Here is a 25,816-nt window from a genome sequence, read left to right as displayed (position 1 = left end):
GTGTGTGGAAGACACTAGCAGGGCAGCCCTGCTCAGTGGGTGCCTTTCCCAGGCGTGTTCTGAAGGCTTGGCACCCTCAGCTCCTGGCTCGAGGGGGGGCTTCAGGCAGCACCATTCAGGAGCCTTTGTGGGGGTGTGGGGGGCGTGGGGAGACAGGAGGAGTGCAGGGAGAGGGCAGTAGCAGAGCGACCTGGGAATGTCCTGCCACCTCCTGGGAAGGGAGCCATTTCCCCAGAGGACGGAGGCCTGTCCCATCTCGCCCAGCTAATCTGACAGAAGCCAGCTGCAGCAGTGCTGGGCCTGCCCCCAGGAAGGCATGCTGAGGCTGGGAACCACATGTCACTGTTTGCCCCGGGGGGACAGGGGCACCCGGGCAGGGTAATTGACTTGTCTCCCAAATTTATTAATTCCTAGCTGCACCATTTGATGTGGTTTGCAGGAGGCATGCCACCGTTGAAATCTGCCCCCTCCCTTCCCGCGAAGGGGGGTGCAGCTCAGAGCCAGCCCACAAGGGAGACTCGGAGCAGGCTGGGGACTAGAAAGGGCTCGCTGTCCCCGGCACAGGCAGCAGGTCCTGAGATGGGGGTGAGAGGCTCGAGACAACAGTGGGACAGAGTGTTCAAGGGGCAGGGGACAATTCCAGGTGCACTGCGGACAAGTCTCCTCACCTCTCTGCCTCAGCTTCCTCAGCTGCAAAAAGGAGAAATTAGTGACTGCTGCTGCCACTTCCTAGGGCTGAGTGAGAAACTGATAGGGTAGGAGGCGCGGCTCCAAGTGAGGGGCACCTGTAACTGCCCCATGTTCCGCAGCATTTATCTCTAAGTGCCAGGTTTAGGCCTTAACTTTGTTCCCTACTTTATGCTTTCCGGATTTCCCATGTTTCCCACAATTAGCATAAATGAGTTTTATAGCCAGGGAAGCATTAGAATAAAGAGAAGGTGGGAAGTGTGTGGCCCAGAGAAGGAGCTCGTGCCTGAACTTGCACCCCACGGGAGGCAAGGCCCTGTGGCTGCATCTGAACAAGCCAGGTGGTTACAGGGTGGAGGAAGAAAGGGGGTCCTCCCTCCACCCCAGGTGTGAGCCAGGCAGGAGCCCTAAGACACAGGGAGAGGGCAGAGCCTGAAGGGGAAGGAGCAGGGTCAGTGACTGGAAGAACAAAGCCTCGGACCCGAACCAGAGGGAGTGGGAGTCAGGCCCCCAGAATACCCCACCACTAGCCCAAGGCAGTGTCTCTCCCCTGTCAGCCTTCAAAGGGTCAGCACAGGTGACCTCGGTTTAGCTGGTGTGCGCCATGCTTTGTGGCCCCAATCCAAGAGAGACTCCACCCTTCCACAGATGGAGGATTGGACAGGTGGGGACAGTCCCAGCAGCAGGCAGGGGAGCACCAAGGCCGGGAGTTCTCCATGCTCCTTCACGCCCACCCTCCCGGGGCCTGGCCGCGTCTGTGCTCAGCCCATGGGGGACAGCCCAGGCAGGGCTGTGGGCAGAGGACGCGGGCTGAGCCCAGCAAACCCACGTCCCAAGGAGGCAGCAATGGCTGCTTCCAAGCAGCATGTGCCCACCCAGGCCAGCCGCCCTGTCCCCTCACCACTCAGCCTGTGGCTCCCCGAGCACTGCCACCAGCCCTCAAAGGAGAGAGGGAGCCAAGGATGATAAAATGTTCTAAGATCTCGGAAACTAAGCAGCAAGCCGAAGTCCTCGGAATCCTCAAACTGACATGAGATTGGTGCAGGTGCAGGGTTCCTGCCCTTTGAGATTCTAGAACTGGGCCCAGCCCTATCACTGACACACTTCCCTGAGTCTCACCTCCGAGCACTGGCTCCTGCTGCCCCACGTTCCCAGCCTAGAATCTCCCCCTCCCTCACTCCCTCAAAGGGCCACTCGCACAAGGCAGGTCAGGACAAGGGCTGCCCCTCTCCTGAGGCCCTGTCATCTGCCACCTTCCAGAGCCTCTCAGCTTTCCCATGTTCAGTCCCCTCCCCTCAAACCCCCTCCGTAGAAACCGATTCTTCTCACTTTGTTTCACAGGCTACTTCTCTTCTTCCACCCCAATTCAGCTCCCACTTCTCCTTCCACTTCGAAAGACTCATGCATGTGCTTGGCAAACCCATGGGCGGGGCCCACACATCAGCAGAAGCTCTGGAGTTGGAATTCTGCAAGTCCTCCCCCCTCCGCACCCTGCAGCCCCCAACACACACACACACACACACACACACACACACACACACACACGCACACACACACACGCACACACACAGACTCGGCAAGCTACTCTTGGAAGGGAAGAACTGCAGCCAGCTTCCAATCCCAAACATCTTTGCTCTCGGCCACTCCAGGGCCAAACCAAGGAGTCCTCTCCCTGGGCGTCCCTTAGCCCTGCCACTGACTCGGGCTGGGACAGCTGAGGTGGGCGAGGCACTCGCCTCAGGTGTGCGATTTAAGGGGATGCCAAAAAACTCAGTCGTCAAGACAGACAATAGTTTAAGCAATACTTTTAAAAATCAAAATTAACACGAAGTATCAAATTTTTAAATAAAGACAAGATCTGTGTGACTGAGTTTCCCTTGCGGGGCCTGGCACTGCAGGCATGGACGCCACAGCGACATGAACCCGTCGCCGCAGCAGGAAGTGCCGAGGGGATGAAGTGACCGCGTGGATTAGGAAGCCTCTGCGCCAGCACACGAGTTCTGCAGGGGCTCGAGGGGTCTGCGCTCCGGCCCTCAGTGCAGCGGCGCCCGTGAGGGAAAAGAGCTCAGGTCCCCTCGTGGTCCAAGAGGACACGGCCCAGAGAGCCTGGAAAGAACTTACTCATCCTTGTGGCCAGTTGAGGGCTGTACAGGCCAGCTTCCAGCTTCCGTAGGGACCTGGGGAAGGAGAGGCAGCAGGGGCAGGGGACAGAAAGGGTTAGGAGGGAAGTGCACAGGGAGAGTGGGAGGCAGGCCTGCCTGCGTACCTGGGCTGGCTGGGCCTGATAAGATACCTGTGCTCATGTCCGGTGCCAATGCCACCTCCATCCCCTGCTCCTGGGGCCACCGGGATCCCTGAGGGAAAGGACAGCTGGCTTTACAGAGGAGGAGGGCACAGAGGCTGAGCAGGCCCTCGGTGCAGGGCCCACGTGGCTGGTGGGGCCCAGGGGTGCTGGAGCCCAGCCCCTGGCCTCTGCGATTCAGCCTCGGGCTCCCACACGCACAGCCGCCCTGGGCCTGTCCTCGAGCCCACCAGGGAGGTTCGCCCTTCCCTGCTTGACAGATTCAAGCCAGTGCATGACTCTGCCTCTTTGAAGACCCTTTGAAATCATCTTGGTCTCCAGAAGGGCAGCCTGTGTCCGCTCAGCCCGGCCAGAGACAAGACTGGACTCCCTCCTATCACCCAGCACCTTCCCAAGGGGCAGCTGCCCCCACTGCTGAGCCAGGACCATTTCTGGGAATGTTCTCGCTGCCTTTCCTCACAACTGCAGGAAGCGCTCAGGTCCACGGGGGTGGACGTGGCTGCGGCTCCAGCCTGCAGAGGCCAAGGGGGCAGTGGGGAGGGGCCAGCCCCAGAGATGCCCCCTGAGCCTGCACTGTGTGTCTGTGTGTGCGTGTGTGTGGCAGGGGAGGCGGGGAGAGGAGACAGGCCGAGCCAGTGTCCCCCCACTGAGGAGGCCCAGGCAGCCCTGCACCAGCTGGTGTGGGCCTTTGGGGAGCACAGCTTCAGTGGGCTATGCCTCCGGTTTGGAGTCCTCTCTGCCCCAGGGCCCTGAGCTGTGCCTACATTCACATTTATTCACTCAACAAACATAGACCCCCACTGTGTGCCGGGCCCCAGGCCAGGCTGTGTGCACACTCATGCTGGGTGGCACACACATAAACCACATTGCCACACACCCAGGCGGGCCAGGGTCCCTCACCCTTCATGAGGACTGGACAGAACTCACACTTGTGTTCACACCCAGCTGGGCCACACACACTCACCTAGGCTGGGGTGTTCACATTCAAGGGCTCCCTTGGTTTCTGCCTCTGCCCACTGGGGTGACACCCAGCTCAGTGACAGATGCCACTTTTTGTGCCAGTGGACGAGATGCCCCGAGGCCTACAGCAGCCAGGGCCACTCTGGGCAGGGTGGTGAGTGCAGGGCCGGGGCCTGGTCTCCGTCCCCCAGGCCCATGTGGTCCAACTGGCCCAAGGGTGAGGAGCTGTCTTAAGCTGACACGGTGTTGTTAGGTCAGGGTGATCCAAACCCAGAAGCAAGACCTGGAGACTGTCCCCAGTGTGAAGTGGATTCAGGTCGGCCACCGTTGCTCCCCAGGCCGCAGCCATTTCCCACTCATAGACCCCCATGCCCCCCACCGCCACTCTCCCCTGCTCTCACAGCCCCCTCCCCACCCACCATATGACCAGATCATGTGGCCTCATCCCCAAACCCCCACTGTCATCAGGTCACTCCCCCACCCCAAGAATCAACAGCTCCCCACTGCCTGACAGTGAAGCCGACGGCCTTCCGAGCTCACCTTCCTGCCTAATTCCCCTCCTTGCCCTGCACACACTCCCTCCGGACCAGTGCCCACGCTGTCACTCCACAGAGACCTCACCCCTTTCCATCTCTGCATCCTTTGTAAAGCCTTCCTGGACCTCCTCCCTCCTCCTCTAATTCCTTCTCCTGGAATGTTCTCTTTTCCTTCAAACCCTGTAGGGCCCAGTAAACCTCCACCTCCTCCAAGAAGCCTTCCCTGGTGACCACAGCACCCAGAGAGCGCCCCTCTCTGCCTGTGCTCTGTGCCTTTCCTCCCTCGACCTCCCATGGCCTGCTAGGGAGCTGCTCTCCCACTGGGTTCCCCACTGGGTTCCCTCTCTCCCTCTGTCTCTCTCTCTGTCTCTCTCTCTGTCTCTCTCTCTCTCTCTCTGGTGGGGCTGGGCCACCTCTTCTTCCCTGTCCTCCTCCCCCAGTGCAGAGCCGGGCACACTGGCCCAGACCCTCCAAGGAAGGTGCTGTGGTGTGGCTCTCCTCCCTGCCTGCTCCAGCCACACAGCTTTGAGCGATCGTCTCTCCCCCGTGGTGTGTGTCCCCCAGGCCAAGCTCCCCACCCCCACCCCGCCCTGTTCCAGTCAGGCTGGGGCCTGCTCCACTGGGCGGGAACCCCACACATTCCTTCAGAATTAAACAAGGTCCCGCTGGCTCCAGGCTCCCCGGGGTGAAGATCATCCGGTTTGCTCTTGGAAGCAGCTTTTCTCCCTCCCCAGGCAGTGAGGCCCACTTGGTTCCAAGGGAAAGTTCTCTGGGTGATGACCTCAGCAGCCGCAGGGAAGGGTGAAGGGGCACATCTGTGGCCACTGGAAACCTGGGGCAAGGCCTGAGACTCTGCCCTCGGCCACCTCATGCCTAGCGTTCAGCCTGCCACACAGCTACCATGCTTACACACGCATGCACAGGCACCCATGCAAATACACAGACATGAACACACATGTGAACACATGCCAAATGTAAGCATGCACTGACAACAGACATAAACATACATTGCACACAAGATACATGTGTAAACACAAAGACGTGCATGCACGTAAATATACATCTATACAAAACCCACACAGACATGCATGTGTACATATACAAGCAGCACTTGCGCACACACACACACACACACACACACACGCACACACCACTGCTGCCCCTGCCCCCGGAGGTAGGCTGGGGCCTGGCTGCTCTGACAGACTCAGGTCTCTGGCAGAAAGCCCATCCCGCCCTCCCCAGAGCAGGAAAGGGGCAAAACTGTGATTTGAAGCATGGCAGATCATTTTTCACGGTTCACCTTCAAACAACCTCGGCCCAAGAGACAGAATACTTTCTAGCAAAGACGAAATAAGTTCCAATCACGCTGCCCCCGACCCGTGGCTGCACATAGTGAGAGAAACAGCTGAGCGTAGCAGGAGGGAGGGAGCGAGATCGAGGCCAGGCTGCCGCACACCCTTGGGCTCCTGCACCAGGCCGCAGCTGCCCGAGTTGCCAGTGGGTGGCGCAGGGGGAAGGCTCCACAGAGTCCTGGGGAAATGTGCTCCAACAGCACCCCTACGACTCTCCGTGCTTTGCTGGCCCCTCTCCCCTCCTTCTCTTCTCCCAACCTCCCCTGCACTCGCCCTTGAATCAGGGAATATCAAAGACCCAGATGGTCCTTGCACAGGGCAATGGGATGGGCAAAGAGGCGGAGCTCTCCAGCAGGGGCGATGGGTTCCAGAAGCCCCCAGGGGCAGTGGGGAGGCGCAGATGGTCGTGCCATCCTCGGCCACGGGGCTCCTAGACTATTCCTGCATGGTGGCACTGGGGTGGTTTAAGACCACCCCCCCCATTCCCTCCATTGACTGGGCAGGCTTTGAGACTATGTTTGAAGGAACATGTTCATTATAAGGACAAGAGAAGTCATAGTCCCACGAGCAGCCCAGTCTAAGAGGTTGTTGGAGTCACATGACCTCCTTCCTTAGACTCAGTCTATGAAACTAAGACAGTCACATGATCCTGCTCAATCAGTCAATATGACTAAACGCAGTCACACGGCCTACTCCAAGTCGACCAAGAGCCCTGGACAGTCATGTGTCCAGGCCACTGCCAGTCCAAGAACATGGTGCCTATGCAGGAAAAGATGCTGCTTTTTCAAGACACTTTGTTTCCATTGGTCAGGAAATTAACCTACTATACCCATGTTGTTAGAATAAGTACTTTATGGCCATCTAAGGAAATCTGACATAAGAAATACACAAATAGCCCACCTTTAGAGTCAATGAAATTATATAAAAATATGAAGATTTTCCATATAATAAAAGCGTGCATGATATAGGCAGTGCCCTTGAGCCATGGTGCCCGTGTGCAATCCCGTGGCAGCCCTGCGTGTGGCCTCCTTGTCCCATTATGGGCTGAATTGTGTCCCCTTAAATTCACATGTTGAAGCCCTAACCCCCAGCATCTCAAAACGTGGCCATATTTGGAAATAGGGCCATTAAGGAGGTAATTGAGTTAAAATGGGTTGTTCGGGTAAGCTCTAATCGAATCCGCCTGGTGTCCTCCTCGGGGGCGAAGGTTAGACACACAGGCACGCGACACATGTGGGCAGAGGGAGGCCTGCGAAGAGGCAGTGAGAGGATGGCCATCTGCCAGCCACCGGGAGAGGCCCAGGGAAAACTGCCCCTGCCGGCACCTTGATCTTGGACTTCAGCCTCCAGAACTGCAAGAAAACCAATGTCTGTTGTGTGAGCCGCTGGTCTGTGGGATTTGCTCTGGCAGCCCAAGCTGACCAGCACAGCCCCCTTCCCAGCCACTGTGCTGGTCCCATTCCCCATCCCGAAGACAGGCCAAAGGCCTCCCTCACAGTAAAAGCCCTCGGGATGGGGGTGTCTGATGGCCCGAAGATGCAGACTAGCAGGGCCTCGCCCTGCACACGTGTCACAACTTCAGCTCAGATGAGCACGAGGCGGGAGCTCATCAGCCCCAGGCCACAGCCCTCTCCCAACCCTGAGCCAGGGCCCTCCCGGGGATGACGCCCCCACCTCCTGCCACCAGACAAAGCCCCGCCAAGGCTCTGCCCCTGGCTCTCAGCCGGGCTGCCCTCTGCCTGCTCCACGCACGCCAAGCCCTCTGTTCACATAGCATCCAAGCCCCCGTGACGGGCAGAGGGAGAGGCCTGGGGAGGCTGGGGCTGAGGGAGGCCTGTCTCCCTCCCCTCCAGAGAGAGGTCGAAGTTTCCATAAGGGAAGGACGCTTGCAGCGGGGCGGGAGCTGCCAGGGCCGACTTCTCCACGAGCCCCAGCAGACGCTGCGCCCGAGTCCCAACACTCATTTAGAGGCCCGTGAAAATGTTTTCATTTCTTTTAAAATTGGAAGAAAAAAATGAATAGTATAATAATACTGAATATATAACAGGGAACCCAGCCTGGATTATACTGACCTTTATACCAACACAGGCATGAAGTAGAAGTTTGCATGTATTTCATGGAGGAAGGGCCCGTGACAGCGGACATGTGCAGGGCCAGGGAACTCTGGGGGCTGCGGGTGTCCAGTGTTGGGGCCTGCTGCCTCTCTCCTCCTCAGGGGTCAAAAATGTAAGCCCCTCAGCACAGGCTGCCCCCAGCAGGTCCCAGAACCTCTCTCCGCCTGCCCAGAGCTGGCACAACACCCTCAGGCTCACCAGAAGCCAGCGGGCGAGGCAAGAGGGTAAGAGCAGAGAGGAGGGTGCGCCCCTCGGGCCAGGATCAGCGCAGGGGCCGCTGGGCCAGAGGCTGGCGCTGGGCAGAGCGTCTCCCCTTCGTGCTGGGATGGGCTTGGCAGCGCCTCTCCCTCAGAGACCCACGTCCATTCGGAGCTTACCGGTCCCTCCCCCCACGCCAGGTTCAAATGAGCCTGCCTGTCTGCACTCAGCTGGTTGCAATTGCAGCCCCTTGTGCTAGGGTTTCACTTTCAATGTTGATTTATGGGAAACACAAGGTTGCCTGAAAGCCACTTGAATTCCTCCTCAGTGAAGCAACGGTTCTGGGAGGGAGCGAGGGCCCCGCATCCCAAAGCGGGAGGGGCAGGCGTGGGTGCATCCGCACAACTGGAGCCCTCTCCGCAGAGGGGAATACGCCCAGGGACAGGAGGAGCCACTCTCGGGTGGGCCTCGAGGGGCTCTCCTCGGAGAAATGATATATTCATGCGATGGAATTCTATGCAGCGTTGAAAATAAAGGAGCCAGAGTTACACGTGTCAATTTGCAGGAATCTCACCAACATGTTAAGAGAAAAAAAGCTAATTGTAGGATACACCCTGGAATGACGCTATTTGTACAGTTTCAAAGCACACAGAACAGCCCTGTAGATACTTTAGGGACTTTGTGTATGCCGTGAAAAGTTAAAGAAATTCATGAGAATGAAAAGTACTAAATAGAGGGTCAAGGCTACTTCTTTGGGGTGAGGTGTGCGGTGGAAGGCGGTGCATTGGGGGCTGCACAAGGCGGCACCAACCCGGTTTGTGGTTTCATCTGGGCAACTGGCTGGTAGTTCCATGGGCGCTCATTATAGCACTGTTTGTTCTGGTGTATCTGTTCTTTTTTTAATTTATTTTTATTTTTGTTCTTAATTATTTTTATTTTTGTCTTTGCTTTTTTTATGTTTTTTTACTTTTGTTTTAGTATATAGCTGACTTATGTTATAGTAACAGTATTATTAGGAGAAGGAGCTCCGAAAAGGATGGAAGATAAGAAAATTTTCCGGCTTCACATCCCATATCCTACAGATCCAAAGTCCCGAGGAACTTTCCAGATGGCTCAATGACTCTCGGAGCAACATCCACGGGGAGAGAAAACGCAGGCGCAGCCCAGCCTGGGAGCCCCACTCACTCCCATGGCACCGAGGGCTGAGGGAGGGGGGTGGGTGAGGCATTCGGGAGACACCTGGGGCTGCCCCAGGAGGGGGTCTCGCACTCAGCGGGGGCGACTACAAGCACCAGGATGTTCCCACTGTGCTGGGTGAGCGAACAGACCCCGGGATTCCTGCCTGGGGTCCCAGAGCTCTGCTGTCTCCTGGTAGACCCATCCTCCCAGACGCCAGACCCGTACACATCCTAGACTCTCCCATCCCTCCACACCAGCCTCACAGAAAAACCAGGAGCCTCTGCACGGCTGTACTGGCCCAGCACCCAGGCCTGGGCCACAGCTGCAGCCACAAACTCCAGAGTCACCCAGAGTGGCCCAGGGTCTGGCCATCTCTGGCTTCTGCTCCAACCCCTCCAAGAACTAGGAATCTGGCCCCGACCCATTCCTCGCCTGCCTCCGGCAAACTGGCAACTCTGTGTGGCCTGGCTGAAGTCTCACTCTCCAGCACACCAGCCTGGCCTGGCCCAGAGCCCGGGTTCTCCCTGAGGGAGGGCCAACGTTTGTGTTTTTTAAACTTTAAGCATTCAGAGATGTGGGGGGACTTGGAAAGCGGGCACTGTGGAGCGGTTCTGGGGGGCAAGGAGGGTCTCCAGCAGCATGGCCCACGCTGTCCACCAACCGGGCTGTAGAACATGCAGGTCTGGGAGACGAGCTCCGGCCTCGAGGCCTGAGTGGCCCTTGGCCTGCCTCGGTCCTGCCTGCCACCAGCGGCTGGGACAAAGGCACAGTGAGAGTGCTCCCTTCCCAGGGGCCCGCCCAGGTCTCCTGCCTGCCTTGCTCTCTGCACGCATGGTGAGCTCCCTGCTGCCAGGGATCTGGTCTTGTTCATTCCGTCAGCAAATGTACAGTAAGCACCTGCTACGTGCCCTGTGCCCTGCTGGACACTGCGATCCCATGGAGAAGCGGCAGCCCCAGGGCATCCCCTGAAGGGTGTGTCTAATCCAGTTACAGAGCTCGGGTGGCAACAGGCAGCTGAGTCATTCATTGCAGAGAACTTGGAGGCTGGAGCTCAACTGGCCAGACCCTTCTATAGACGAGTGGACTGAGGCCCGGGTGACACCACTGCCCAAGGTCACATGCTAATAAAGTGCAGAGCTGGGACTCTGGGCTCCTTCCAGGCCACTAGATGATCCCAGGTGCCCCAGTGACCCTGGGGCCTATGTGAGTGTCCCTCCTAAGCTTGGTGATCACTGCCAGGCTGGCCTTGGGGAGCCAGGCTGAGCCCTAGAACACCCGCTGAGGACAAGTCTGGGGGTCTGGACCCTGTGGCCCCTCCACGTGGAAGCTGCGCATTGGAGAGAAGCTGAGGCCACACTTAGTGCCAAATCTCAGGCCAGGAGTTGCCCCAACCTGAGAAAATGGGGCAAAACTGGGGACTTCAGTATTGTCCCCCCAAACCTGATGACTTTTTGGTATTCCCTCTCTCTGGGAGAGGCACCACATCTCTCCATCTGCACGTGCCAGAACTCTGGGAGCCACCTTGACATTCCCTCTCTGTCACCCGCACATTCACTCCTGTCACCGCCTGAGGAAAGGCACCCGGACCGGGATGCCCGCTGCCTGTCCCCCCCCCCGTCGCCCCCCGCTGCCCCCGCTCCCCAGAGGCCCGGCTCACAAGGGCCTCAACAGAACACACCCAACGAAAGGGCAGGGGTCTGTGTCGCTCCCGGAGGAAAAGCAGGACAGCTGTCACGAGACTTCTGGCTCCCAGGAGATGGGCAAAGTTTCCCACCGGTTCAGCCTGGGGCGTGAGCTTCACAGCACCCGATGCAGGGGGCCTCGGTTCAGGCTGGGCCGGAAGTCACGGTGCACATCTCCACCGTCAGGAATGACAGCTCTGCCACACTTCACAGCAGCAGAAGAACAGACCAGCCACAAACAGCCAGCAGATGTGTTGCTTGGCCCACACCATGCTTAAAATAGGAACTTGTTGCCAGCATGTAACCTTAGGGGGTTCACGTAAAAATCCACATTTGAAAGTAGACAAACCAGCTTCACTGGGCAGGCATTCCCCTGTGGCAACTCCCTTCCCGCTACAGGGGAGAAGCCCCCAGGGCCCCCCAACCCTGAGACCGAGTGCCATCTGTCGTCTTTCCTCGGGCCTCCTCTCCTCCTATCACAGTACCCCTCTGGTCCCCGTGGGCACTGGAGTTTGCAGATCCTCATTTTAGAACCCGAGGAGCAATTCTGCTCCAGAAAATAGGGCTCCCTGTCAGCATGTTCGGTGGGACCACACTTTCCCCCGCCGCCTGCCGCAGTAAGGGGGAGGGGAGAGCCCAAGAATTAGGAGAGAAGGCTTGAGGGTGGCAGCAACCCCAAGGCGACGGCAGAAGACAGCTGTGTGCTGGGACTCACCGTCACACCGGAACAGAGAGCTGGCCTGGCGAGGACACGTGGTGACAATGGAGCCAGGTGGGGTTTGTGGGTGGCAGCGTAACCCTTGCAGTGTGAGGTGTCAGCTTTTTTCTCTTTAGATTCTAAAGGAAGCTATTTCCCAGGGTACATGATCCTTCCCCTCTGTCCTTCTACCCCCACCCCCAGACTCAAAGCTTTGCTGATGGCCACCTTCCAACCCACGCCAAGGGCCGGAGCCTGTCCCGAAGATTTCCAGGGGCAGAAGTGGCTGAGAGGCTCACTCACTGGAGGGAAGGCCACAGGCCTGGGGACAAATTCAACTTCAAGAAGGAGTTTAAAGTCCCAGGGTGCCAGAAGGAAGGAAAGAACTCAAAAGCAGAGGAAGGGAGGGGACTCTGGGGGCAGCAGCTGAGGGGACATGCACTTCCAGGACGCTGAAGGATGGGGCAGGGAGGCCAGTCCTAAGCTCAGGCCTCTCCAAGGAGATTGTTCCATCAAGAAGGCAAACCCTGACTTTCAAATGCGTCCCCAACCCTGCCCAGTTTGAATTCTCTCCCTGGAAACCAGAGCACAGAAAGGACGGACATCCTGCAGCTCCTCAGCCCCGTCTGGTACGCGCACACCCAGCCAAACACACACACAAACAAACAGACACAAGTTCCCAAGTCAGATTCACCCAGTCACAGGGAGACAAAAGGTTGGCCATGAAGGTCACCTGGCCAGAGAAACCATGAGACAGACGCTTCCCCGACCTCCCTGCCTCACAGCCAGGCTTTGATGTCAGACAACGTCACCGTCGCCACGGCCCAGGTCCATAAAAAACAAACTTCCAGGCAAAGCACAGTTGTCCATTTCTCTGTGTTTGCACAAGTATCTACATACATTCCACTCGCAGGCACCAAAGCTTTCACAAAATCTTACTGGAGAAAAACACGAGATTGAGAAAGTTCAGACTATTAATATTTTCCTGCCAACTGGGACAAGGCAGCCCCGATTTGGTGTGAGCTGTGAGAAGACACCTTGTTTCTGCTAATAAGCGCCAAGATCCCTCAGGCATGTGGCTGGGAACCACTGTCCTGAGATGCCACGACTCCTGCTGGCCCACCTAGGTATGACAAGAAAGACATCTGCCATCAGGGAGGCACCTCCATGCCAGTTGGGCTCGGGCACCTGGGGCGTTCCCAGCAGAGGGAGGGGTGTGCGTGGAGTCCTCTGACCCTCCTGCCCAGCCAAGGTCGGTTCCTGACTGGCCAGGCTCTTGGTGACAATCTGTGGATGGAGGTGAGGACAACAGAGACCACCAGGCCCTTCCCCAGCCTAAGTGAGTGCCCCCTTTTCCTTCTGGCCGGTCCCACTCACCCAGCCAGACTCTTGACCTCCACCCAACTCAATGCCACACCCCTCCCTCACCCTACATCTTGCTTCCTTCTGCTAGAAATTTGGTTTTGCCGCAGGAGATGATTTTTCGGGCTCCTCCTTTCTTGCTGCCCCACACAAGCCCACAGAGCACCATTTGCTCATAAAGGATGACTGTCAAGACCAAAGGGAAACAAAGGGAGAAGGATAGAATTAACCACCGAGGGAAGGGTCTGGTGTGTAGACAATCTGCCTCCCAGGTGCTATAGTTGCAGTCCTTGGCCAACCACAGCCAGTGTCCCCTGGCCCCGGAGCCAGGCTCCCTCCCTGTTAACCCCCATCCTCACCCCTCCTCCCACGAGCTCCCTCCTCCAGACCCTTCCTGCCAACAGCCCGCTTCCCAACTCTGATTTATCCCACCCAGAGGGAGTGCAGAGTCAGATCCACCCCCACTCCCAACACCTTTTTAAAAAATAATCCAAACATGCCAGGGTAAAACTCAAACCCCCACAGCCCCAGACAGACCAACAGACGCCCAAAGACGCACATCCACACGCTCAGAGGCAACGGCAGGGGCCCAGCCCTCAGACACACCACCAGCCACCCCACACAAGTTCTCACACTCCCAGGACAGACAAGGCACACACCCCAGAAGCCTGCCCCGCACATGAGCCATTTGGAGGTTCTTTTGAGGAAAAACACTCCGCTCCAGAGAAGGCCTCTGACAGGGCCTTTCTTCAGAGTGGCTGGACAAATCGCTTTTGTGCAAAAATAAACACAAGTGAACTGCATTAGCGGAGCGAGTGACACATTAGTTACAGATGCAGGGCCTGTCAGAACATTGAGGGAACAGCTTTTATTGGGAAAGGGCTGAGAGACTCATAAATAACCGGTTGGCAATCCTGCATAAACATTTGTGCGTTCACATAAACACCGCCTACCGCAAGTGCTGGCCGGGCTGCCAGCGCTGCCTGGAACAGCCCTTCCCGCCGTCCGGGGGCGGGGAGGGGTCACCAGCCCCTCGTCTCCCATAGTTCCCAACTCCTGGGACCCGCACTCTGTGCTCTGTGGGGTGGAGGGAGAGACCCAAGTTCTAAATTCTAAACATCTGCCAGAGAAAGAGGGTCCAAGCCCACCCCCATGGGACAAGCGGTGCATTTTCCTCCCACTGCAGAGGAGGAAAGTAGGGTGCACCAGGCCCAGCGAGGAGAGACCAGGGACACCAGTGCGTGGGGGCTGGGCGGGTAAATAAAGCCAAGTAAGGAATTTGAAAAGAGCCTGGAAATGGTCCTGGATACAACTCCAGTGGCTCCCATCTGAATCAAGCAGTGTCGCCCCCAGCACCAAGGACAAAGGCCATGGACGAAGCAGCCGTACGCACCCGCCCAGGCTTCCTCCCACTGGCTCTCGAGGATGCCCGCGCCTTGGGCCCTGGACTTCTGTCCTTGGAGAGAGAGCCACCTCAGAGCCACACCCAGCTGATCCCACAGAGAAGGGCAAAGCTGACCCGGGTCTGTGGTGTCCTGCGGTGCCTGCCAACCCAATGAGCAGCCCGCACCCTCACACTCCTCTCCTTCCCCAAGCAAAACCCACCCACTAGACAGGCTCTAAGTGACAGAGAGCGGCTGTCCTGTCTCACTCTGAGCCCCTCCCTCCTCTATCACATGCCTCCAGCAAAGGGACAGAGCACGGAATGGCAGTGTTTAAAGCAAACAGCTAACACTCAAAATGTTTGTTGAATTTTTGAATCATCCAACAGTGTGGGCTGGGGGAGAGGAAAGTCGGGATCTTCTCAGGGAAGAGAATGTGGGGGAGAGAGGAACGCTCACTGACCCCAGGATCCCACAGTGCTCAGCTCCGAGACAGGCTCTGTCCCCCACAGCTCCGTACTGCAGTGGGTCCCCACCTTCCGCCGTCCCTACACTGAGTGGCTTTTTCTTTCACCCATGTGTTCCCTGATCTAGCCCCACCCATCCCTCACCTTGACTTCCCTGCCACCCCTCATGCACCTCAGGGTCGGGGCAAACTGAATTCCGTCCTCATCCACGTGCTCCAATGTTGTGCTTTCCCTTTGTCGGCCCCTCTTCTGAGATGGCCTTTTCCCTGTGCCCACCCAGCTCCAATCCACACTTCCGGGCTCCATTCAGAAGCCACTTCCTCCGAGGAGACTCATCTCTCCTTCCTTCAAACTCGGGAAGAACTTTGCAGTACCTTGCTGATGACTCCCTCTTGCTCTAAATTATTTCTGTACCTGGCCCGTATCCCCCTGGAGATTTTAAACTCTTGGATCTGTGCCAACACACCTTTTCGGGTTTCTCTTTCTCCCAAAGGTGTATCTGATGCCTGGGCACTGGTGGCCATGCTGGGTCAGTGGAGGAAGATGGCACCACTGTCTGGGGCCAGGGCCGTGAGAGTGGTGGGGTGGGTGGTGGGTTACAAGGAGGGAGACCGTGGTAGTGACGGAAACTGGACAACTAATCTTTCTCTGTGCCTCCTCTTTCGGCTTCATTTTGCAGCTGAACAACTCTGCTTTGGGAGAGAAATTAGAATGTCAGGCAGGTGGAGCCAGCCAAGCACCACAGCTCCATCGAGTGAGCCTCGGCCGTCTAGGCCCTTCTTCCCGGTAACAAATGGAACGCTTTATGAGGAAATACTAAACACGGCACTAGATAGAAATATTGAAGGCTCTTTGGCCAGGACGTCCCTCAGGAGAGAACACAATGTAGCCATAATTTATTGTATTCGACATTTTCACTTCCAATCTTATTTTTATAGACATCATTTCATAGGCTGCAGCTTAAACACAGATGGAAAAGATTCTGGCTTTGTAATGAGAGATGGTTTATGGCAGGCCTGCCCTCAGCTCTGAGCTTGTGAGTAAATGCACATTATCATGTCCTTAGGTGGGGCTGGGAGATGCCTTTATTATGTGTTTGGACTTTGATCCAACCATTCTGCCTTCATCTTTCCCTGTGGTCAGGCCCTCCGGATACTCCCAGGGGGAGGAAGTGACAAACACCATAGTGGGTGAGGAGGAGGAGGGACAGGCCAGCCTTTGAAATGCATTCCCGGCTCTGGCTAGATCTGCCTTTCCTTGGGCCTTCAAAGGGCCTTGACCTGAGGACTCGGCCTAGACCCCAAAGGGCAGAGTTGAAAGGAAGGGGACACCACGGTGTTATTTATATTGTTTTTTGGGAGCAGGGTTGGGGGGAAGTTAGGAAACTAAGCTCATGCTGCCCCTGATGTCCTGCGAGCTGCTCTCCTTCCTCTACAATATTTTATATCACAGGTAGTTTCACGTCAACAAATGTTCTTAAAAACATGATCGGACTTACAGTGTTCGGAGTCCAGCGTGCCAAGGTTCATTTGCCCAACCTGATTTAGGTTGGGAAGAAGGAGAGCACAGGAGGGGAGAAAGGAGGAAGAGATGTGGAGGGATGGGGGGGCTGGGCGGTCAGGGAGAGGCAGAGGAAGGGAGGAGGAGTCGGCTCAGACTGGAGCTGGGGTGGAGCCCCACCAGAGAGCCCCGCCTGGCAGGTGCACCTTGGCCCCAGGCGTGACCCACACGTGTCCCTAGACTGCAAGGGCACTGGGCAGAGGCCAGCCTCAGGCTTGAGGGAAGCAGGCCTGGTGGGGTTTGGGCAAGTAGCCCGCCCACCCCCTCCTTCCTTTCCTCTGGGGGCTGGTTGTCAGCAGACTCTGAGCAGCCTTGGGAGTGTGTGTCAGGAAACACCGGGACTTTGGGCTGGGGAGAGCGGGCAGGGAGGAGCAGTCTCCATTGAGCTGGGAGGGTCAGTGGAAGGTGAATAGCAGGGGACAGGGCAACACAGGGAGGCGGACCTGCCGGGTCTGGAGTGGGCAATGTGTGCTGCCTGCCTGACTTCCAGGGATTCAATGTGGAGGAGCTTCCGTGTGAAGTGAAATGTCTGGGCGAGGCTGTCTTCAGGGGGCTCCATGGAAGGGGGACCTTCCTGGTTACTTGGCAGAAATGGTGTCTTTGGCTTTTATTGCACAGACGTTTCTCTACTGCACCAGGGCAGCCGTAAGATTCCAGGGAAGCCATCCGTGGGCCGTCCTTGAGTGTTCAGAAGACCTGAGGAGATGGTAGCCTGTGCCAGAAGGTCTCTGTCGCCGCTGGGCTCGGTGGTGTGGTGTCACCCCCCCACTGGGTGTGGGGCTGGAAGCCGTGGAACACGGGTGGGTGTGGAACCTGCTCCAGGCAGGTGAGGGCTTTGGGAAGATTGTGCCCACCACTCCACTACCTGAGAAACCCAGCAGGTGCCCAGCACAGCGGACTAAGGAGCTGAATTTCAGAGAAGGCTACAACCAGGTATGGAGGACACATTGTTTTCCGGCTGCCTTCCTTCCTTGAGGGCACCGCAGGCCACCACCGTAGCAGTCCTAGTGGGACCATCTGTCAACCCCAGGGCTTCCAACACCACCCCTGGAAACAGGTTTGAGCCTTGGCTCTCCTCCCTTGGCCTTCCCAGTTGTAGAAGCCAACACATTTCCTTTCTGCTCAAGCCTGTTCAAACTGGTCTTCTGTCACTTACATCTGAAAATGTCCCAGCTAATTTACCAGGCTGCTAACTAACTGTGAAATATGCTCCAAACCAGAGAACCAAGTCAGAGTGAGAATGCGTCTTTCAAGGGCCAGAATCCCACTCTCCTCTGGAAGGGGAGCAAAAGGGCACACGCTGCCCCGAGATGCAGGCAAGAGAGGCAAGTTCTGTCCCACACTTCGGAGGGCACACATTTCTCTCTCTTTCTCTCTCTCTCTCTCTCACACACACACACACACACACACACACACACACACAATTTGAAGAACACATGGACACCTCTGTCCCTCAGGATCCAGCATTCAGCAGGAGCACAGTGTGATCTCCAACCCTAAACACCCACTCTCGGGAGCAACACCATTCAGGCCTCAGGGAAATGCTTCACATCTTTCATGTTATGTCCTTGAATCAAAAAGAGACTGTGTCTAAATGCTATGAAAATTTGCGGCTTATGCTGCCATTCACATCAGAGATAGACATGGCTCTGGCCCAGAGTGCAGGGAGGATTGGGTAGTGAGAGCGCTAAAGTATGAGAAAAAACAGGCTAATTGATCAAATCCTCCCCTCACACAGCGCAAGAGCAATGCAGGCAGCGTGTCCCATTGTGGCAAGCGTGCATTTGCTTGCTTCTCTTCGTGGCTCCAGAAGTCCTCACAAATCAGCACAGTATTTGCTACAGTTGCACATGGCAGCTGAGGAGCATTTTCCAGCATAAATAATTCATTATTCTATATCTGCACACATGTAGACCAAGATATAACATGCATGAAGCATGACACTGATTCTTTACATTGGCAACCAGACAGACATGGAGCAATGCTACAACTGTGAAAGATTTTATTTTCGTGAAGTATGTTTACTAAGATTGCATTAAATTTTTAAGACTTAAATTTAGAATTGAGCTTTATTAAATATTTTATTTAAAATTTTGTATGTATTAGATAAAATTTATCAGTTATAGTTATATTTGCTTTTTAATTTTAATGCATAATTATGAAGAGTTTAAAGAAAAATAACTTCTAAAACTTACATGAGAAGTAATTTTAGTTTTGATCGTTTACAATTTACTTCAATTTACATTTTTTATTAAAACAGATGCATTTTTTGTACTGTTTCAGTTATCTAGTGCTGCATAAGAAACCCTAAAACTTAGTGGCTTAAATAAATTATTTTTATCTCTCACAGTACTATAGGTTGACTGGGCTTGGTAGTCACTTATGGGGGCAGGTTTCTCACATGATTGCAGTCAAATAGCGGCAATGTTGGCTCAACTGGACTGTATATCCAAGATGGCGGCATCCTCACTCACATATCTGGTGCTTCCGCTGGATGGCTGGAAGAAGTGGACTGTGGCTGAATATGTTGCTTTCTCCACGTGGCTAGCTTGGCTTCCTCATAGTGTGGCAGTCTCAGAATTGGACTTCTAATGTGATAGCTGGTACCCCAAGCGAGCATTCTGAGAGACCCAGGTGGAAGCCAAAAGGTTTCCTATGCCCTATCCTAAGAAGTCATGCAGCATCACTGTCACTGCTTTCTATTTGTCAAAAGCAAGTCACAGAGACAGTCCAGATTTAAGGGAGGGGACTACATAGGTCATGAATACCAGGAGGTTTGGTTCACTGGGGACTATCTTTGAAGACTAGCTACTATAAGGTCTGTCCTCTGGATCCCCAATGAATCACATGCCTCCCACATGCAAAACACACTCACCTTCCAAGACCCCCAATGTCTCAGCCATTAAGTCATCAGACTCAGGTTCCAAATCTAGGACCTTGACATCTAATTCAGGTCCAGGTACAAATGAGGCCCCTCAGATGTGGTCCCTTGGAGATGGTTCCTTTTGATCTGAAGATCTGTGCACAAAAGAAACCAGTTATCTTCTCCCATATCCAATATACAACAGTGAGGCAGGCACAAGATAACTGCAACAGACACTCCCATAAATAGGAGGAGAAACTTGCACAGAGTGATTCTGAAATCAAATCAAGCACATGTCACCAGTTCCTTCATTAGGTCCCAGTGCTGCTCTCTGGAAGAGGTTGTACATGACTCTTGGCTCCACGCTTTTTTTTTGAAACAGGGTCTCGCTATGTTGCCCTGGCTAGAGTACTATGGCATCATCTTGGCTCACAGCAACCTCAAACTCCTGGGCTCAAGCTATCCTCCTGCCTCACCCTCCTGAGTAGCTGGGACTTTCCGTGTGTGCCACCATGCCCAGCTAATTTTTCTATTGTTTCCTCAGGCTGGTTTCAAACTCCTGGCCTCAAGCAATCCTTCCACCTCCACCTCCCAAAGTGTTAGGATTAAAGGCATGAGGCACCTCACTTGGCCCATGCTCTTAATTTCTTTTTCATAAGGGATCATCAGTGCCTGCAGCCAAATAACTGGTTGTGCTCAGCCTGCTTCCTATCCACAGAAGAGGTCTCTTTCACTTTGAACTGTCTTTGTCCCTGTCAGTCCCACTTGATACAATTCTTTCAAAATTTTGTGGGTTTCTTATATATCACATTATAACCTACTCCATTAGAGGAATGGAGTAGGTTATTTATTTCCAAAAAGCCCTTTCTCTACTTTAAGCCACCTGTGAGGTTGCTGTGGGATTCTTAGAAGTCCCGAGGTCTAGCAGAGAGGATCTAAGTACACGCTTAAGATTCTCAGAAGCCCTGTTGCCAATCCAAATGGTCCGCAAAACATGCCCTTAAATTTTTGAGGTCTTAACAGAGGGTCTTACAACCACACCCTTGACTTCATTTTACCTGCAACCATAATTTACTGGGCAGCACTCTGGATTTTATCTTTGCCCTGAGGCCATTTCTTGCTTTTAGAGCTTTTTGCTGGTTGGAACAACAGACCTTGGCTCCTTATATTTCCTAAATTCTGCTCAAAACCTAAACAGTTCCTTCTTTAGTTCATCTCTATCTTTTGCTATTTTATCAGAGTCAGCTGGAAGAAGCTAATTAAATTAGTACTTTCAACGCTTTGCCTGGAAATGGCCCAGCCAGATCCGCAAGTTTATTAGGTGCCTGTCCACTTCCCACACATCATCACTCAGATGATGGCATCACTTAGTTCTTCTGCCAGTGACTATCTCAAGCCTCCTTTTCTCCAGCATCCAATAAGTTTTCTCACTCTGTTTCAAGACTTCAGTAACGTTCTCCCCAAGTTTCTTCTGCTTCTGCCCTCCAACTGTCCCAGAGCAAATGCCACAGGTTTTAGGTCTTTCTCACAAGAACACACCACTTCCAGCACTGCGGGACTGGCCTTCCAAAGAAGGCCCCAGTGGACCTCCTAGTATTTATACCTCTTGGTGTTTATGCCCTGTGTGGTCCTCCCACGATGAATCTTCACTGACCTATGACTCATGTTAACAAATGGAATTTGGAGGGAGTATGTTGCACAAGTTTTGGATGTACCCTTTAAGAGGTCGAGCAACTTCTTCTTCCTCTCTTTTAAAGCACTCACTTTTGGGAGTCCTGAGCACCATGTGAGTTCAGCCACCCCACTGGAGAGAACAGCTACTCTACTGGAGAGACAGGTCCAGAGAGTACATGGAGAGAAAGGACCATCTGTCCTAGCATCCCAGTTGGGCCTTCTGGTGACTCCAGCTCCATCCACCACCTAACCACAGCCACAAGAGAATTCCCAAGCAAGAGCAGTAGAAGAGACACCCAGCTAAGCCCAGTCAACCCACAGAACCATGAACCATGAACGATAATAAAAAGGTTGTTATTTTCAGCCACTAAGCTTTGGATCATGCAGTGTGCTATGCAGCAATAGATAACCAAAACAACTCTGAATACAATTTCATTTTATTTTTAATCCTTGAGATCATTACTGTTACCAGCACACAAATTATGAGTTCTCTGTTATAAAAACATGATTGCTATTAATAATTTTTCTTAAATTAAGGCAAGAAAATAAATTTTAGAGAGTAAATATATACTAATTTATGAATTATAAACATCTTTATTCTGTTACTCATCCAAACATCACTGGCCCATCAACAGAACCCCTGATGTGCTTAGTAATAATTAAATTCAGTTGTCTTCAATATTTTGCAGATGTTCAGTCATATAAAAATTATAGTTTTGTATGTATTTTTAATTTTATCATTGTGAAGGTAAATGTCACATTTGAGGGATAGAACATATTTATTTAAGTTTGTCAGTTTCATTTATGACTTTTAAATATCTAGACATACGGTCTGTGGGCTTTCATCTCTACTCTTCTCCAGGAGCGGCTATCACTAGAGCTAAAAAAGTAAGTGTCTGACCAAGACAGGAGCTAGAAGGACTATGACAGCCAGAACAGACGGGCACTTACCAGGGCCAGAGGGACCACCCAGGCGCCCACACCAGAGAAGACCAGGGAGGAGCCTGGGCATGCAGTGGGATACTGAGAAGCCCACTTGTCACCCCCAGAGCCACCCACTGTGCCACTGGCCAGCCCTATTTCACATTCTGGGACTGTGACTCTCCCTGCGCTCCCCCAAGCCTGGCCCCAGATCAAAGCCCACATCCAGCCCAGTGTCCACTGAGACATGGGCCATAGTAGGACATCAAGGCGAGCCCTCAGGCTACACGGCTTGGCTGAGCCTCCTTGCCCCTCTCTTTGTGCAGAGACCGTTACCCCTAGGAAGCCCAGGGGACTCCCCAGTTGGGCCCATCTCAAAGCCTTCAGCTGGGGAGGATGGAGGTGAGGAATGAGAGCTAGAACTGGAACAGCACAAACAAGTTAACACGAGTCATCCGCACTCCCAGAGGACAAGGGCGTGTGGAAGAAGCCAGGGGTCCTGAGATCCTCAAGAAGGCTACAACTTGGCTGAGCCATGAGAGGTGAAGACAGGACTGACCTCCTCCCCAGAGCCCCCCAAAAAGAGGAGGTTGTTAACCCAACCACTGCTACAGCAGGTGCAGGATCAGAGCTGTTCGAAAGCCCACTCACTCTCCGAGAGAAAACACCATCACATTAGCCCAGGTCATCTGAAGGCTAGAAGTTTCCACAAGGTTCAGAGCCTCTGGCCGGGCACCAGTGTGCAGAGATTCCACACAGGTCTGGTGGCTGTGGCGGTGCACCTACTTGTAGGCAGGAGGTTTCTGCACACCTGTGTGAAGGTCTGTGATTGAGCCCATGTGCAAGATGGTGGGTGTCTCTGATCAAAACGGCAGACCAGCCACTGGTGATGAGTGTGTAGGCTTTGAGGCCAGACTACCTGGCCCTGAACCCCAAGTTTACCAGTTACTAGCTTTGTGACCTTGAATTGACCTCTGTGTGACTGAATTCACCCTTCTGTGAACTGAGGTAAATAATAATACCTAATACTTATCTCATGAAGTTGTTGTAACTATTACATTATTTAATCCTTTTTATAGGGTTAAAATAGTGCCTATGGTGTAGTAAATTTCCAGTAGGTATTAGGTGTAATTCTTATGTGTGACTGACGAGTGTAGATTCATGTGCATCTCTGTAAAGGTATGTGGTGTCTTGATGTCTTTGATTATGGTGATGTACACTTGGGTGTCAGTGTCTGTGTGTATGTCTGTGTGTGTCCAGTGATGGTAAGAACAGCTGGCGTTTATTGTGTAACTGCTGCATCAGGCAAGACTCTAAGAGCTCTATAGGGATTCACGTGGACACACACACACACACACACACACACTTTGATGTGAATGGCTAGCACGTGTCCAGCCACCTATGCCAGTGTGTGTGTACCTGTGAGTGCGGCCACCAGCCTCAGCCCTGCCCAGTGAGCCGCGTGAGAGATGAGGACTCCATGGGCTGCCTGCAGTGAATGACACCAGCCAGCCAGCCCCAGCCCCAGTTCCCTGTAGGTTCAAATCGCCTGCATCATCTCTCCTCCAATAGGAAAGGGCAAACGAACAGCCCGGACCAGAGTCCACCAATCACAGCCTTCCTTTCATCCGTGAAAGGCTTGGCTTTGCTTGGCCCCAGGCTAAGTGCCTCTTCTGCAGAGTCCTTGAGCTCCCGTTGGGCCAGGCCATCGTTTCTCAGTGTGTCCTTTTCTTTTGCTGAGTGGTACTGACTTCTGACTCACTGTGTATCCTCCCTGCAAGGCCAGAGTCTAACACCAGCAGGGCAGTGAATTCTCCCTGTGGGTAAACCCCCCATATTTTACCTGTTTCCTTTGGTTGTATATCCAATGTTGGTAACATTTCAAGCATAAAAGGGTGATATTTGAAAATTTATGAATATGCTTTTCTCTTTTGTCTTGATGAGTACATAACCTTCATCTTCATTGGCCTGAGGCATTCATCTCTGCTTAAAGAGAGACTAGGCTTAAGGTTTGATATACACAGAATGCACAGAAGAAAAAATGTGGTAATGTTTGGCATCTGACATGCAAAATAGGATTATGCCTCAGGTCACAAGTCTTCTAACCCCTGCTGTTCTCTTGAGAGTCTGTTTTCTGGATTCCTGCATCTCTCTCTCCTTGGGCACAATTGGGAAGTTTTACATAAGGGATGGCCAGGCAAGAAGAGGAGTTTCTGTCCTCTCCTTCCTGCTCAGGGAATGGGGGGCAGGGCGGGGCGCTGGGAGGAAAGCAAACTGGGGGCTGCAAGCAGTCAGATCTGGCCCACTCGCCCCTCCCCACAAGAAAGGCCCTTGTCCCAGACTCTCAAGGGTACCCCGGGAAGAAGGGGTGTCCCAGGCTGCTTCAAACCAATCCAGCCTCTGCCTCCAGCAACAGGGCTCCTGGATAAGGCAGCTTTCATAAGCCAACTTCCATTCCTACGGGGCCTGGCTGCCGAGCTGCGAGCTAGCAGGCCTATGGGGCCACAGCCACACAGCTAGGAGACTCAGTAGGAGAGGAGGGACCCAGGCACAGTGGGGCTGGTCAGCCGGGGACACCACAGGGGCTCTAGCCAGACCAGAAAGGACTGCAGCATGAGTTACATAAACTCGCGTTGAGTTGGATCAGTGGCCAGGGGCAGATGAGGGAGCTTGCTGGGAAACCAGAGGACACACCCCAGGATCTCAGCTCCTTCCTCTTGGCAAATGTCACACAAGCTGCTCTTGTCTGTCTACACACCCCAACCCTATCCTAGGGGGAGAAGCTGGGGAATGGAATCCGAGAGCTGACCAAGAGAAATTAAGATCACTTAACAAGACAGGCTAAACTGTCCAGTCCCATGACATTAAATCAAGCTGAACATTGCATTGTTTTTCATCCAGCAGCACTGAGAGAAAGGCCAGATTAGTTATAGACTAATAAATAAGGAAATTACTTTTTTTCCTGCACAGATAGATTATAGAGTAAATTAAATTTTCAGCCCTGTTGCACACACAAAAATAGAGGAACCACCACTGCCCCACTGAAATGCCAGCTGACTTTTCCTACTAAAGACAATGACCCCAACAGAGAACCAGTCCTGGCCCTCTGTGTCCCCAGTGGCCTACCGCAGGTGGTGTGGGACAAGGTCTCCCTTCAGCCCAAGTGGTCACGTCAGCCCTCAAGGGTCCCGTCCCTCCTCCTCCCTCCTGGCTCACCTGTGCTTTTGGAGGGGAGGAACAAGGTTCTTGTTCTCTTTCCAGGCCCTCCCCATCCTGGGCATTTCAGATCCCTTCTCCCCGACCCCCTTCCTCCCCAGGGAGGCGGGGATGTGGGCTGTGACCCGAGTAAAGTGCTGGCCCCGAGGTCCTACACTTTGTGCATGTCTGGGAAGAGGCCCAGGCGTGGAGTAGTGCACATGCAGAGGGCAACGCTGCCACCTGCTGGTGCCACAAGGAGATGCAGCCCAGGTGGGCGCCATGTTCCACTAGCCTTGGGAGAAGAACCGCACTGGGATATCTTGCACCTGAATGATTCACCTTCCTTTTCCCAAAGCAGCTTCTCACCTATTCCAGCCGGCATGCTGGCTGGAGCAAGAACATCTTCCCATTTTATGGAGGAGGAAACTGATACCCAGGAAAGAGCAGAATGCTGCTGGAGGTCACGTGATTGGGGATGACTGGAAGGCAATGCTCAGTCTCCTGCCTCCCAGCCAAGAGCTGTGTCCCCCACAGTGGGTGTCCCAGCAAATGAGGGGCCCTTATGAACAAGGCCTACAGGGCTATCCCCAACATGCAGGCAGGGGGTGTGAGGAGAGGAGGGGTACGCATCCTCCGGCTGGGACTGAGGCAGCAGGCAGTAATAACATCCTCCCCTGGCTCA

General features: G+C 54.0%; 2 long non-coding RNA genes across 2 annotated transcripts in view; both read right to left on the bottom strand.

The window, feature by feature from the left end:
- LOC123636848 overlaps window positions 1-8,184 on the bottom strand; it is a 49,696-nt gene extending 41,512 nt beyond the window's left edge. The window contains exon 1 of the long non-coding RNA XR_006734678.1: window positions 7,910-8,184. This is a non-coding gene — a long non-coding RNA (uncharacterized LOC123636848). The remainder of the gene's footprint in view (window positions 1-7,909) is intronic.
- A 10,413-nt stretch (window positions 8,185-18,597) lies between these two features.
- LOC123636847 overlaps window positions 18,598-25,816 on the bottom strand; it is a 22,364-nt gene continuing 15,145 nt past the window's right edge. Inside the window, exons 2-3 of the long non-coding RNA XR_006734677.1 lie at window positions 19,354-19,496; window positions 18,598-18,976 (exon numbers count right to left, since the gene is read on the bottom strand). This is a non-coding gene — a long non-coding RNA (uncharacterized LOC123636847). The remainder of the gene's footprint in view (window positions 18,977-19,353; window positions 19,497-25,816) is intronic.

This window comes from Lemur catta, chromosome 4 (assembly GCF_020740605.2).
Source record: "Lemur catta isolate mLemCat1 chromosome 4, mLemCat1.pri, whole genome shotgun sequence".
Taxonomy (NCBI): domain Eukaryota; kingdom Metazoa; phylum Chordata; class Mammalia; order Primates; family Lemuridae; genus Lemur; species Lemur catta.
This window is presented reverse-complemented; position numbering and strand designations above follow the sequence as displayed.